The 16355-nt window shown below is 47.2% G+C and overlaps 1 protein-coding gene across 1 annotated transcript in view; it reads left to right on the forward strand.

The window, feature by feature from the left end:
* LOC124552302 (homeotic protein Sex combs reduced-like) overlaps positions 1 to 16355 on the forward strand; it is a 337334-nt gene that overhangs the window by 200290 nt on the left and 120689 nt on the right. The gene's annotated exons all lie outside the window — the stretch shown is intronic.

Here is a 16355-nt window from a genome sequence, read left to right on the forward strand (position 1 = left end):
TTCTCTACTTCAATCAAAGCTTGCAGGATCTGGTTTACGACGAGGTCGTGCACCCTCGTGACTTCAAGACCTCGATCCGGCAGTCCATGCGCACCACCAGCGGTCCCTTCGTTTTCGCGCACTGTGCGGACCTGGCTCCTCCTGAGTCCCCAAACTAACTGCGCACTGACACGACCTGGAAGACGTCGCCCCAAAGATAGGGCCGCACTTATTACATATCGATAACCGCCGCTGCTGCCACTAGCGGACAGGCAACGCTTGCCAAACAGAATGGCACCAGTCAACACGAGAAGAAGACAAACAACCGCAACCATGCCAACTAAACGATACGGTCTGGCCTCCAACAGAGGGCGGAAACCTACAAACAGCACCAACACGAGCCACTGGACGGCTCAGTGTACGTTATGCCACACTTGAGCGACCTATTCACGTAGTTCTGTAACAGTCGCACGAGTTACCTCTCGTCCCATATTATCCCACATGTACTCCATTGGAGACAAGTCCAGAGATCATGCTGGCCAGGAGAGTTGCTGCACGCTGAGTTTCACGGACTGTGCGTGAGCGAGCATTATCCTGTTGGAACAGCACATCACCTTCCTGTTGTAAGAAAGCCAAGACAGCGTGTGTAGCAACATTAGGTCCGTACAGAGCGCTGGTTAGTGTCCCTTGCAGGAACACCAAAGGTGAAAGAGATTTGTACCGAGCGAGGTGGCACAGTGGTAGCACAATGGGCTCGCATTCGGGAGGACGACGGTTCAGTCCCGCGTCCGGCCATCCTGATTTAGGTTTTTCGTGATTTCCCTAAATCGCTCCAGCCAAATGCTGGGATGGTTCCTCTGAAAGGGCACAGCCGACTTCCTTCCCTAATCCGATGAGACCGATGACCTCGCTGTTTGGTCTCTTTCCCCAAACAACCCAACGAGAGTTGTAACTCATCGCACCCTGGACCATATGGTATGAGGCCAGTCTGTCGTGGACGAATGCATACTACTAGAGCAAACGACCATCACTTGCGTTCAGCCATAAATTGCTTTCATCGTTGAAGACCACGGTGCGCCATTCCATTCTCCAAGTGATCCTCTGACGGCACCAGTGGAGCTGTGCATGTCGACGCTGTGGTGTGAGTGGAAGTTGGGCTAAAGGTGTGCGTGCCAGTAGTCCCACCAGTAATAACCTGTTGGCAACAATTAGTGTTGACACTTCTGCGCTTCTGTCTGTGCTGTGGTAGCTGTACAATCTGCCACTGCTGCCCCTACAATACAACAGCGTCAGTGCTGTGTAGATGTCCAGAACCTCGCCTACAGGTTTAAGAATATTCACGTGACCACTGATGGTTCAAAATGTTTCAAATGGCTCTGACCACTACGGGACTTAACATCTGAGGTCATCAGTACCCTGGAACTTAGAACTACTTAAACCTAACTATCCTAAGGACATCACACACATCCATGCCCGAGGCAGGATTCGAACCTGCGACTGTAGCAGTCGCGCGGTTCCGGACTGAAGCGCCTAGAACCGCTCGGCCACAAAGGTCCGCTGACCACTGATACTAGCATCGTTGCGCAAATGACACAGCACCTCCAACTTGTGAGGCAGTTCTATGACAGGATCATCCACTTGAAAGGCCACAATTTGACGCCGACCACTGATATTAGCATCGTTGCACAAATGACACAGCACCTCCAACTTGTGACGCAGTTCTATGAAAGGATCATCCAATCGGAAGGCCACAATTTGACGCCATTCAATCTGGCTCACTTAGTTGTAGAAAGCACGTGTGCTGTGGTTGCCTGCTTATCTCACATGTTCGCATCACTACGAGCCTTCTCCCTATTAAAGGGTAGACACAGATGACGCCCTAGTAGCTATGCCACTACGCCATTTGTTGATGGAGAACGCCGAAACCATTAACAGTACATCTACTATACCCGAGGTTGGAATATGCCGTCATCGGATCAAAATCGACGTCGTCTTTGAAGGTGTTCTAATTCTTTCTTTTCTGACAGTGTACAAAGAGGAGAACTGGAAAACGCGTTTTCAGTGTTATTCCAATTTTAGTGTCCCTAGCCTTGTTCTAAGAGCGAAACCATGGAGTACGCTTCCGCGACTAACGTCAAGTGACATAGAAGTTTTCTGGGTATGGTACTGCGCCATATTACAAAAAATCGATTGTTGAAACGTTTCGGTCGAAACATTGATTTCACAAGAGATAGCTTTTTATCATATGAAGCTGTATCACACCCAGAAAACTTGAATGCCAACGTGGAGAAAATGTTTCAAACATTCGTCATTAGAACCTGCATGGTCGTTGGGCCAAACAATGCTTCCCTCAGAAGTTCCAAGTACCATGCTTGAAAGCCTTTGCTCCGCAAGATTTACACGCGACTGTTGTAAACCTATTCTATGTAATTGGGATGCGTACAGTTAACTGTAAATTTTGTGATGCGATTTCGTAACCGTTTTGTTCGTCGCTGCTAATGATAAACGGGTCGAAGGTGGCCAAAGGCACCTCTCGCCATAGGAATCTGGACAGGCAAACAAAAGATAGGTTGACACACGTGTGGTTTAGATAAATATGCTGTACTCGACTTGTGGATGAATATATGCCACACTGTTGACAACTTGTCGCAGGCACGGAGAGCTGTAAGCAGAGGCCCGATTCAGGTGTCAGTCTTCACGAGGAGAGGTCCCCGGCGGCGTGATCGACTTTTTGAAACCAAACACATAGTAATGTAGATTAAGGTTCCAGGCATCATATCCTACAGCCATTCACTCTAGTGCACCCTCGTTTGCGAGTAATTGGCAAAAGAAAAAGCGCTCGGAATTATCCGTGATTGTTAATAACATTAAAAGCCGGCCGCTGTGGCCGAGCGGTTCTAGGTGCTTCAGTCCGGAATCGCGCTGCTGCTGCTGCTGCGGTCGTAGGTTCGAATCCTGCCTCGGGCATGGATGTATGTGGTGTCCTTAGGTCAGTTAGGTTTAAGTAGTTCTATAGGGGACTGATGACCTCAGGTGTTAAATCCCATAGTGCTCAGAGCCATTTGAACCATTTTAATAACGTTAAAAACGTACTGCTACACTGGATGGTGGATGCTTGCGTAGCGTAACGGATATAACAGCTGTACACGTAGGACGATGTGGTTTCCAACCTCGTCAGATGCAGTAACGTTTTCTCTGTTTTTAACTTTTTATCGAAATGGCTTTGATCAATATTTTTAATCAATTAATTGGTTTGAATTTAATTTCTCATTTCTATTCCTTTGTCAAGTAATTTTAATCATTGCATGAATTTTTTAATTTGTTTCATTTTTCTTTATATCTTTCTTTTTCCTGTCGGAAAAAGCTCTCCTGCGAGCTTCGCAGGACTGGCAGTTCCTGAAGAAAGGATACTGCGGCGACGTGGCTTAGCCACAGCCTGGGGGACGTTTCCAGAATGAGATTTTCACTCTGTAGCGGAGTGTGCGCTGATATGAAACTGCCTGGCCGATTAGTTGGTTGTTTGGAAGGTAGGAGACGAGGTACTGACAGAACTGAAGCTGTGGGGACGGGTCGTCAGCCGTGCTTCGGAAGCTCGGTTGGCAGAGCACTTGCCCGCGAAAGGCAAAGGTCCTGAATTCGAGTCTCGGTCGGACGCACAGTTTTAATCTGCCACGCAGTTTCAAATGGTTCAAATGGCTCTGAGCACGATGGGACTTAACATCTATGGTCATCAGTCCCCTAGAACTTAGAACTACTTAAACCTAACTAACCTAAGGACATCACACACACCCAGTCATCACGAGGCAGAGAAAATCCCTGACCCCGCCGGGAATCGAACCCGGGAACCCGGGCGCGGGAAGCGAGAACGCTACCGCACGACCACGAGCTGCGGACCCAGGCAGTTTCAAGCCCTAGAAGTGTATTACGGGAAAGTTCAGAACACCTTCCGTACAGAGATGTAAAGCCGTATTTTTTGCTCCAGGTACTCATTTGATAGGCAACCCGCATCCACCATGGACCGAATTGGCTGTTTAGTGTTATCAGTAAAACGAAAATAAAAACGGTTACTATGACTACAATTTCCCTTCGCGAGACCAAACTTTGTAACATGGAGTGCGGCCAGAATCCTAACGCGTAAGAGTAACATCATTTGTTTTATTCAAAGCTAGCGATAAGGAAACGTTTCGCACAACAATTTTCCCAGCTTGAGGTTTTCCCTCGCTTTTCTGGGCTCCACTCCGCCGATACCGAACCAACTGTGGCCAACGCGCGGAGGTTGGTAGTGATGAGCTGCGGCCGCAGCCAATAACGCGAATTCCCCAGCCGGGCTTGTCTGCCGCCATGACGTACGGTCGGGTGCCGCCCGTGGCGGGGAAGGAAACGCATTGCGTAGGTGGCGTATCGGGCGCGCCCCGTCCTTGCGTGCTTCTGCTGCCCCTGGGCTATTTGCTCCAGGAAGCGAAGACGCCGATAAAAACGTTGTTTATTGGCGGTCTCCAGTTTCATTTAATGGCGACTGCCGGGAGATACAGCAGCAGCTCTGGGCCAATATTTGTGGATCGCTCTGGAGCAGGGCAGGAATTAAAACTGGGCTGTTCCGATAAACGAGAGGGTAGAAACCAATAGCGTCAAACACGGCATACCTATCACCTATATGCATAAACAAGAGTATTCGTTCGTTCGTGTGTTTTTTCATAATTCACTCAGAACTGTTATACGAACGCATGGTGTATGTTCTTTCAGACACCAAGTATTCATATACACTGGTACAGGCATGGATATTTAAGTACAGAGATATGTAAACAGGCTGAATAAGGTGCTGCCGTCGGCAATGCCTAGATAAGACAACAAGTGTCTGGCGCAGTTGTTAGATCGGTTACTGCTGCTACGATGGCAAGTTATCACGATTTACGTTAGTTTGAACGTGGTGTTATAGTCGGCGCACGAGCGGTGGGACACAGCATCTCCGAGGTAGCGATCAAGTGGGGATTTTCCCGTACGACCATTTCACGGGTGTACCGTGAATATCAGGAGTCCGGTAAAACATTAAATCTCCGACATCGAACTCTTCAGGGGTTCTTGGAACCGGGGTGATTCAAAACTTTGTTTGATGTGTGTATAACCATTCTGACTGATTAGGTCCACTCCATTATACATTGTTTGTCCCCGAACGGTCATGTCGTGTTCCAAGACTGTCATGGCTCCTGCTGACGTCATGCATGACTGGTTTTGTGAGAATGAATTGTTACATCCCTGGACAGTCATCAGCATTATTGAGCCTTTGTCTTATATTTGCGGGGGAAGAATCATTGTTACCTGAAATTGCCACTATTTTGCAAGAAGAAAGTTGTAAGATTCCCTCGAAAACCAAACAGGTGTTGTATTTATCGATTCCGAGACGACTCAAAGTCGTTCCGAAAAAAAAAAAAAAAGTTGAAATGTCGCTGAGCACTGTGGGACATAACTTCTGAGGTCATCAGTCCCCTAGAACTTAGAACTACTTAAACCTAACTAACCTAACACACATCCATGCCCGAGGCAGGATTCGAGCCTGCGACCGTAGCGGTCGTGGGGTTCCAGACTAAAGCGCCTAGAACCGCTCGGTCATTCCGGACGGCGAAGTCGTTTTGAATTCCAGCGGTTATCCAGTATAGTGTTAGACATGATATTCTTTTTTTTTTTTTTTTGTCTTTTTATATTTTTGTCGATCCTCCATATACTGTCAACATCAATAAAATGTGAACTGTGAAGGAGTATGAAAGAACGTAATAGTTACATAGCGTCTTTTATTAACAGTACGAAGACATACAGTTGCAGTCACGTCTATAGCTCGGCCTTGGACATATGTCTCAGACCTTACCTTTACCTTACTAGTTCTAAGTTCTAGGGGACTGATGACCTCACACGTTAAGTCCCATAGTGCTCAGAGCTGTTTGAACCATCTGAATTTTGACTATGTCATCAGGAAACTGGAGGTATATCAGGCAGTGATCTTAGTTCCAAAAGACACACAGTTGAGGATGTCGCATGTAACGGTAGGATGACGTACCCACAGGACACGATAGAATGTGGATAGTATCACATGGAGATGACTGAGGTGTGTGTGTGTGTGTGTGTGTGTGTGTGTGTGTGTGTGTGTGTGTGAGAGAGAGAGAGAGAGAGAGAGAGAGAGAGAGAGAGAGAATGTGTGTAACGGAGTGCAACTGATCGAGGAAGACCCAGTGACAAAATCAGACTTCGTGGGCGCATGTTGCTAGCAGTGTACTACACCTCAGAATTTTCCAGCCACGACTATGATTATATGGTTAACGGGTGTCTTTGATGTGCTAATAAGGGGCTGGCACGCTTGTGCCTTATGTCATTTCTGTGCTTGTGGCTTCTCACAGGTGGCTGTTGTGAGAGATTGATCTGTAGCGTAGCCTGAGGTCTAGGTTAGGTTGGAAAGGGACAGTTCGGTTCTGAGTGAAGCAGGCGAATGTGAAAGCAGAAAAAAAACTGCCTGTAGTCTCTTGGACTCCGCAGAAATGTCAACACATTCTGCCTCCGCTCAAATGTCGCTCCAGACAGCTGCCACGAACTCGCTAGTGCTTGCACATTTGGCGGCGTTTGTGGACTGTGAGGCGGGACCTTTCGAGGCGAAAACAAGTCTGAGCAGCAGCAGCACCAGCAGCAGCAGGTCTGCCGGCCTGGGCTGAACAGCGCCGAGCGGAGCGGGAAGTGAGTCATAAATCAACGGCGCGGCTGTCGGGGAGGCGACTTTCGATCCGCGCAGTTGGCCGCCCTGGGCAGGGACGCCGGCTCTATAGCGTGATGCGCCGGCCAGCACGCGAGCCGGGCGGGCCGACTCGTGTGTGTCTGCAGGTGCGGCCGTGCCGTGTCCCGAGCGGTCGTAGTCTCGAGGACACTACCCCCTCTGGTGATGCCGTTATCGTGCTGGGTACATAAGGACACCCAAGTCGCGTCGAAGAACTGGACATTTACGCTTCCCATGTTAGAAATGACCAATATTACAAATTGTCTGTCCCTACAAGAAGTGGATGCCCATGCCAAAAATCCGACTGGAAATGTCCAATATTACAAATTGTGAGTACCATCCCTGCAACAAGTGAATGCCCTGCCATAACTCCGACAGCCTCTGCTGGTTCATGGTGAAACGCCTAACAGTCCAAATCGTGAAACGCTTAGATACTCCTGCATACTGTCCAAAGGCAGATGGTCTGTCCTCACTGGGGATACGGAAGCTACTTCTGTTCTCTTGCTAGGAATGTCAAATATTACAAATTGAGAGCATTGTCCCTACAACTAGTGGATGCTACTCCCAGAAATCTGACAGTGTCACACAGTTCATTGCGAAACACTTAACACTCCAAATGATGGAACGCGGAGTTGGATCTACACACTGCCCAAAGGCTGAGGAAATGTCTTCAATGGGGATCTGAAAATTACGCCTCTTCTCTTGCTGGAAATAACGAACATTACGAACTGTGGGCACCATCCTTACAACAAGTGGATGCCCCTGCCAGAAATCCGACAGCCACTGCCGATTCACTGCGAACTTCGTAACACTCCAAATCATGAAATGCATAGATGGATCTGCTGGAGGGCCGAGGGAATGTCTTCATCAGAGACATGGAAGATACTACTTTTGAATACATTATGGGAGCGACAGTGATCAATGTGTTACTATCAGAAACAGTCTTGATCACAATTTACTTATTGCGGTGACCGGTGGTCATTTTCAGACCAATGAATAAGTGGTCGAAACCAGTCAGCATAATAAATACATTGTGATCAAGACTGTTTTTGATAGTAAATACATGGAAGATACGTCTGTTCTGTTGCTGGAAATGACCAATATTTCAAACGGCACCATCTCTACAGCAAGTGGAGGTCCCTGAGTCTGACAACCCCTGCCAGGTCATTGTGATGTCTCACAGTCCAAATCGTGAAACCCATAGAGGCATCTACCCACTGCCCAAAGGCCAAGGGAATGTTGTTATCGGGGACCTAGAAGTTACACTTCTCTAGGTTGGAAATGTCCAGTGTTAAAAATTATGGGTACCATCCCTACGGCAAGTGAATGCCCCTCTCAGAAATCCAACCGTCTTTGCCAGTTCATAGTGGAACCACTAGCACTCTAAACTGTGAAATGCATAGGTACATCTACTTACTGTCCAAAGGCTGAGGGAATGTCTTCATTGGGGATCTGGAAGTTATGCGAGTTCACTTGCTGGAAATGTCCAATATTAGAAATTGTGGACACCATCCCTACAGCAACTGGATGCCCTTGCCAGAAATTCGACAGTATCTACCATTTCATTGTGACCCGCCTAACACGCTAAACCTTGCAACACATAGGTACAGCTGCTCACTGCCCAAAGGGTGAGGGAACGTCTTCGTCAAGGATCCGGAAGTTCTGTGCTACGAATTTCCATTACAGTAACCTGTGGGCTTCATTTCTACGCCAACTAGATGCCCATGACAAAAATCCGATAGTCTTTGCCAGTTCGTTCTGTAATGACCAATTTCCCCTATTTCTAACCTCGCCGTTACATCCACTTATTCGCTTGCTCACAGCCTGAAGGCTATGTAGACCAGTACAATGTCCGCCATTAGCGTGAGAGATATGTTTATCGACCCGGAAAGCGTCAATACCCCAAGAAGGGAGCTTTAAAAAAGTGCACGTACACCGTTTCCCATGATGGACGGAATGTGACAACCACGAACTTACAGCTGCTATGGGAACATCACATACTGTATCCCAAATTGTGGTCACTGCAGGCGTATGTATCCCTTTCCGAGATGTCGTTCGCAGGCTTTGCGTAACAATAATCTGTCCTTTGACAAGGTTCCCCATTTGCAACCCATATCAACCGCTGCCGTGATCGTCCATCGCCCCTATTCGTCTCTGTTGCGCTTAAATACTCTCCACGCGCCATAACGTCACCAGGCGGGAACAAATCATTCGGTGGGCAGTGACCAAAGAGTTTTGGCTTATCAGCGTATAATGGTCAGGCAAAACAACAACCTTGTACTGCCGATGTATCGAATTACTCGTATACTGTAGTGATTCCACGTTATACTATATGCTTGCTGGTGTTTGGTCTCCCTTTATAAACTGATAATTCTGGTCGAGAGGGAACTAAAATTTCTGCGACTTATTTATGAGAAACAACATGTCAAATTGTAGTGCGGGTCTTTAAAAATTTTGCTCTAAATTTTCCTCCAAACGAATCTTCTCATAATATTTGAGGGCAGTCGTTGATATTGTCTCGTGTAGCTTTTCCATAGCATACTGGGTTCCTTCGGTAGTGTTAGTGAAGATAGCTAGATCGTCAGCAAGCTAGGCACTTCACATTGATTCTCTGTCCTGTGTACTGATGTTAATGCACTCGATTCCCCCCCCCCCCCCCCTGCCCTCAGTTTCTGATGACTGTCTACCACTACGTTAAACAGTAAGAGAGACACCTCTAACTTCTAGTACATATATCTTCTACATTTCGCGGCCCTGTCAGCAACTGTATAAATATTAATTTTAATAATCAACAGCCTCAGTTGCACCGTTTACCTAGAATTTACCTACGTTTAAGTCGGGATAACCCGATCTTCTTCAGAATAACAGTAACTAACGTTTATCCATAGTGGAAATCGTCAAGCTAAAACTATAAATCCATAAATTATCGTTAGACTGTAAAACTTATATGGAACTGCATCGGTCCCACTTCTCGACCACGATAAGGCAGCCACGAGTACTGCACATATTTCAAAAGGCTCATATGCGTAACTAAGAAACTTCACTTGAGATGTAGTGTCTATGAGAGTCTGACAGATTAGTTTGGAAGTCTTCTTGTCTACTATGAACTCTTGTAAAGTGTACGAAACAATTTGTGTGTGATCAGAGTAATGCACCTCGTTAAAGTGATTTATTATTACTATTTCTATCACGCGAAGTCTATTTCGCCTGGCACAATTTTGTCACGTAGAGAAAGAAATAAGATATTTGTCTGACTTCCATTAGAAAAAATAACACGGCGTATTATACAATACAGGCCATTAAAATTGCTACACCACGAAGATGACGGGCTACAGACGCGAGATTTAACGGACAGGAAGAAGATGCTGTGATATGCAAATGATTAGCTTTTCAGAGCATTCACACAAGGTTGGCGCCGGTGGCGACACCTACAACGTGCTGACGTGAGGAAAGTTTTCAACCGATTTCTCATACACAAACAGCAGTTGACAGGCGTTGCCTGGTGAAACGTTGTTGTGATGTCTCGTGTAAGGAGGAGTAATGCGTACCATCACGTTTCCGACTTTGATAAGGGTCGGATTGTAGCCTATCGCGATTGCGGTTTATCGTATCGCGACATTGCTGCTCGCGTTGGTCGAGATCCAATGACTATTAGCAGAATATGGAATCGGTGATTTCAGGAGGGTAATACAGAACACCGAGGTGTATCCCAACGGCCTCGCGTCACTAGCAGTCCAGACGACAGGCATCTTATCCGCATGGCTGTAACGGGTCGTACACGCCATCCAAGCTCTGTTTGACTCAATGCCCAGGCGTATCAAGGCCGTTATTACGGCCGGAGGTGGTTGTTCTTGCTACTGATTTCTCATGATCTATGCACCCAAATTGCGTGAAAATGTAATCACATGTCAATTCTAGTATAATATATACGTCCAATGAATACCCGTTTATCATCTGCAGTTCTTCTTGGTGTAGCAATTCTAATGGCCAGTAGTGTATAAACAAATTGTATGAAACTAATGGATCAGTTGTGCGAGGTAACTAGTCTATGAAGTATATATATCAGTGTGATTGCATAATTAGAATAAGAGCCGCAAATTTTTAATACAATTTTCTAGTTGATTGATCGGTTAAAAAACGAAACGCTACTGGCCGTAGTCCGAACAACGGACCGCAGCGATGTGAAGTGTTCGCGGGTTGCCTCCCTGGCAGGGGAACTGGTTACCGCTCAACACGGGAGGCGTTGATTGCGCCTCAGCGTGTGCTCCTTTGCGCTTACCTACAGTTTTAGGCACAGAAGGCGCTGGCCAGTTTTTGGGACAGGCCGCGGACGTGGGTGGGTGTGAACGCCGCGTGGGAGGCTGTCATTTGTCACGGACGGCCGTCTGGGCCGGCCAGCTATCTCGCCGGCGACATCTAAGCTAGCACGAAGTATGCAGCCACACACGCGCACCGGCGCTCTATCTGATGACCGCTCCGGGCTGCAGCGTGCATCCGGATACCCTCTCATTCTTGATTCTCGGCGCACCCTCAGTGGTCACTCCTCCTTCCTAGTGCCTAACTCTCCAGGATAATGATCGAAACATATCACATTCATAACTAAACTCCTGGAAATTGAAATAAGAACACCGTGAATTCATTGTCCCAGGAAGGGGAAACTTTATTGACACATTCCTGGGGTCAGATACATCACATGATCACACTGACAGAACCACAGGCACATAGACACAGGCAACAGAGCATGCACAATGTCGGCACTAGTACAGTGTATATCCACCTTTCGCAGCAATGCAGGCTGCTATTCTCCCATGGAGACGATCGTAGAGATGCTGGATGTAGTCCTGTGGAACGGCTTGCCATGCCATTTCCACCTGGCGCCTCAGTTGGACCAGCGTTCGTGCTGGACATGCAGACCGCGTGAGACGACGCTTCATCCAGTCCCAAACATGCTCAATGGGGGACAGATCCGGAGATCTTGCTGGCCAGGGTAGTTGACTTACACCTTCTAGAGCACGTTGAGTGGCACGGGATACATGCGGACGTGCATTGTCCTGTTGGAACAGCAAGTTCCCTTGCCGGTCTAGGAATGGTAGAACGATGGGTTCGATGACGGTTTGGATGTACCGTGCGCTATTCAGTGTCCCCTCGACGATCACCAGTGGTGTACGGCCAGTGTAGGAGATCGCTCCCCACACCATGATGCCGGGTTTGGCCCTGTGTGCCTCGGTCGTATGCAGTCCTGATTGTGGCGCTCACCTGCACGGCGCCAAACACGCATACGACCATCATTGGCACCAAGGCAGAAGCGACTCTCATCGCTGAAGACGACACGTCTCCATTCGTCCCTCCATTCACGCCTGTCGCGACACCACTGGAGGCGGGCTGCACGATGTTGGGGCGTCAGCGGAAGACGGCCTAACGGTGTGCGGGACCGTAGCCCAGCTTCATGGAGACGGTTGCGAATGGTCCTCGCCGATACCCCAGGAGCAACAGTGTCCCTAATTTGCTGGGAAGTGGCGGTGCGGTCCCCTACGGCACAGCGTAGGATCCTACGGTCTTGGCGTGCATCCGTGCGTCGCTGCGGTCCGGTCCCAGGTCGACGGGCACGTGCACCTTCCGCCGACCACTGGCGACAACATCGATGTACTGTGGAGACCTCACGCCCCACGTGTTGAGCAATTCGGCGGTACGTCCACCCGGTCTCCCGCATGCCCACTATACGCCCTCGCTCAAAGTCCGTCAACTGCACATACGGTTCACGTCCACGCTGTCGCGGCATGCTACCAGTGTTAAAGACTGCGATGGAGCTCCGTATGCCACGGCAAACTGGCTGACACTGACGGCGGCGGTGCACAAATGTTGCGCAGCTAGCGCCATTCGACGGCCAACACCGCGGTTCCTGGTGTGTCCGCTGTGCCGTGCGTGTGATCATTGCTTGTACAGCCCTCTCGCAGTGTCCGGAGCAAGTATGGTGGGTCTGACACACCGATGTCAATGTGTTCTGTTTTCCATTTCCAGGAGTGTAAATTTTACTTTAATATGTACGCTGGCAGAAAAAAATTGCAGCGTCAAGCAGGAGTTGTGCGACATAAGCGAAAGTTGGTAGGGATATTTCTACATCTGAAAGATGATATCTGTTCCAGTTTCGCGGCAGTAGCATGGCTGTGGTGCTAGTAGCGTTAGTTACGTGTGAGTTTGTTACCTTCTTTGAAATTGGGCGTCGTGTTCTGATGTTAATCCAGAATGCCTTTAAAACGCCGAAGACACCTTTACCAGCACCGCAATGAGTCTGAACGAAGTCATGTGGTAGGATTACGAGAAACTGGATTTTCCTTCTGCGACAATGCAGAAACATTTTTTGGGAAAACAGACATAATGTCTGATAGGATAGCCGCAATCAGTGATTTTACAATGTTACTTCTAATCCATCTTGATTGCAAAATGTTTATTCATAAGACCGGTTTCGCTTCCTCTAGATCTGATATTTCGGTTACAGGAGTAACCCGTCCAATACAGCTACTTTCACATACTGCATCACATCAAGCAAGTGACACAGCATGCTAGTTGAGGGCATACAATCAACTTGTATGCGTGCTGGACACGCTGGCTCTACACCTGGGGTGGAGCGCGATTTCTTTTGACAGCAGGAGCGTTCTCGTAATTTCCTCACGTACCCCGACAGAAAATTTGTACGACAGCCTGCTGGTTCGACCTGTTGAGCTCCCATTCATGAACAGAATTCTGCATCTACATGATTACTCTGCACACATTTAAGTGCTTGGCAGAGGGTTCATCGAATCACAAGCATACCATCTCCCTACCATTCCACTCCCGAACAGCGCGCGGGAAAATCGAACACCCAAACCTTTCTGTTCGAGCTCTGATTTCTCTTATTTTATCTTGATGATCATTCCTACCTATGTAGGACGGGCTCAACAAAATATTTTCGCATTCGGAAGAGAAATTTGGTGACTGAAATTTCGTAAATAGATCTCGCCGCGACGTAAAACGTCTTTGCTTTAATGACTTCCATCCCAACTCGCGTATCATATCTGCCACACGCTCTCCCCTATTACGTGATAATACAAAACGAGCTGCCCTTTTTTTGCACCCTTTCGATGTCCTCCGTCAATCCCACCTGATAAAGACCCCACACCGCGCAGCAATAGTCTAACAAACGAGTGTACTGTAAGCTGTCTCTTTAGTGGACTTGTTGCATCTTCTAAGTGTCCTGCCAATGAAACGCAACCTTTGGTTCGCCTTCCCCACAATATTATCTATGTGGTCTTTCCAACTGAAGTTGTTCGTAATTTTAACACCCAGGTACTTAGTTGAATTGTCAGCCTTGAGAATTGTACTATTTATCGAGTAATCGAATTCCAACGGATTTCTTTTGGAACTCATTTGGATCACCTCACACTTTTCGTTATTTAGCGTCAACTACCACCTGCCACACCATACAGCTATCTTTTCTAAATCGCTTTGCAACTGATACTGGTCTTCGGATGACTTTACTAGACGGTAAATTACAGCATCATCTGCGAACAACCTAAGACAATGCTCAGATTGTCACCCAGGTCATTTATACAGATCAGGAACAGCAGAGGTCCCAGGACGCTTCCCTGGGGGACACCTGATATTACTTCAGTTTTACTCGTTGATTTGCCGTCTGTTACTACGAACTGCGGCCTTCCTGACAGGAAATCACGAAACCAGTCGCACAACTGAGACGATACCCCATAGGCCCGCAGCTTGATTAGAAGTCGCTTGTGAGGAACGGTGTCAAAAGCTTTCTGGAAATCTAGAAATACGGAATCAACTTGAGATCTCCTGTCGATAGCGGCCATTACTTCGTGCGAATAAAGAGCTAGCTGCGTTGCACAAGAACGATGTTCTCTGAAACCATGCTGATTACGTATCAATAGATCGTTCCCTTCGAGGTGATTCATAATGTTTGACTACAGTATATGCTCCAAAGCCCTACTGCAAACCGACGTCAATGATATAGGTCTGTAGTTCCAAGGGGTGTTCCGCTGGCCTCTGTGGCCGAGCGCTTCTAGGCGCTTCAGTCCGGAACCATGCTGTTTCTGCAGTCGCAGGTTCGAATCCTGCCTCCGGCATGGATGTGCGTGATGTCCTTAGTTTGGTTAGGTTTAAGTAGTTCTAAGTCTAGGAGACTGAGGACCTCAGATGTTAAGTCCCATATTGCTTAGACCCATTTCAACCATCCATAGAAAGTAAGAGGAGCAATATGCAACATCACTATGCCATTCCAACGTCAGATTAAAAATTAATCGAAATAAAACTATTTACATGTTGAATATAATTAGACATTGTCAAGCGAAGTCATCATCATCATGAGGATCTATTGAAATGGGTGTCCAAGTGTATAGACAAGTGCAAAACAATATTGCAGACAGGTAGCAAATCAGTCTTCCAACCATAACCAGCTTAGTTATTGGTTTTTATAACTTCATTCAACGTGTTAACGTCACTACAGATATTCGGATTTAGGTTATGACATGTTCGATATGCGTGCCATCATCGGCGATGATATGGCGTGCAGGAATAGCGAAATTCTGCATGTCCCGCTGAAGTGTCGCAATACCGATGCTGTCGATGATCTCGTGAATGAATGTTTTCAACTCAGCAATGGTTTTGGGATTATTGCCGTACACCTTATCTTTAATATATCCCCACAAAAGGGAGTCGCATATGTTCAGATCCGGTGACTATGGCGGCCAATCGAGGCCCATGCCAGTGGCCTTTGAGTACCCCGCAGCCAGAATGCGGTCCCCAAAGTGCTCCTCCAGGACATCAAACACACTCCTGCTTCGATGGGGTCGAACTCCGTCCTTGCATGAATCACACCTTGTCGAAATCAGCGTCACTTTGGGTAATGGGGATGAAATCACCTTCCAAAGCCTTTACGTACCGTTCGGTAGTCACCGTGTTATCAAGGAATAACGCACCGATTATTCCGTGACTGAATGCTGCACACGACACAGTCACCCGTTGGGAGTGGAGAGACTTCTCGATCGCGAAATGTGGATTCTCAGTCCCCTAAATGAGCGAAATTCGCTTACTGACGAACCCATCCAAATGAAAGTTGGCTTCGTCGCTAAACCATACCATACAGACACATACTAATACCCATCATTCCCCCCGCGCAACCGTGTAGTTTTAACGTCCTAAAGCAAACCGCTTAAAAGTTAGGAAGATTTTATTTCATACAGTTCAATAATAGTGACTCTGTGAGAGTCTCAACCGTGGTGCTAACATAAATAAAGTTACAAAGATGTTTTTAGATGTAGTTGACAGAGATAGTGCTACAAGTCTTCCACCAGTGTATAAGATGCTTTTGAACACAGAGGATATTTATCTTAACAATCTGGATCATAATTTGCTTCAATCTATTTTGTAATGGTGCTTGTTTCTAAGTGTTACTGGTTTTACTTAAGCAGACTGTCAAAGTATATGAAGAACTTCACTAATTGTCTTTCAAGTTTAACATTTTATCTTCATATTGTCTTTAACCTAACAAGAGTGAACATTATTATAGTCGTTACATGTGTAGTGAACATGAAATGAAATATACTATAGAAGTTAATGGTGTTCGTTT

Source organism: Schistocerca americana, chromosome 10 (genome assembly GCF_021461395.2).
Source record: "Schistocerca americana isolate TAMUIC-IGC-003095 chromosome 10, iqSchAmer2.1, whole genome shotgun sequence".
NCBI classification, from domain to species: Eukaryota; Metazoa; Arthropoda; class Insecta; order Orthoptera; family Acrididae; genus Schistocerca; species Schistocerca americana.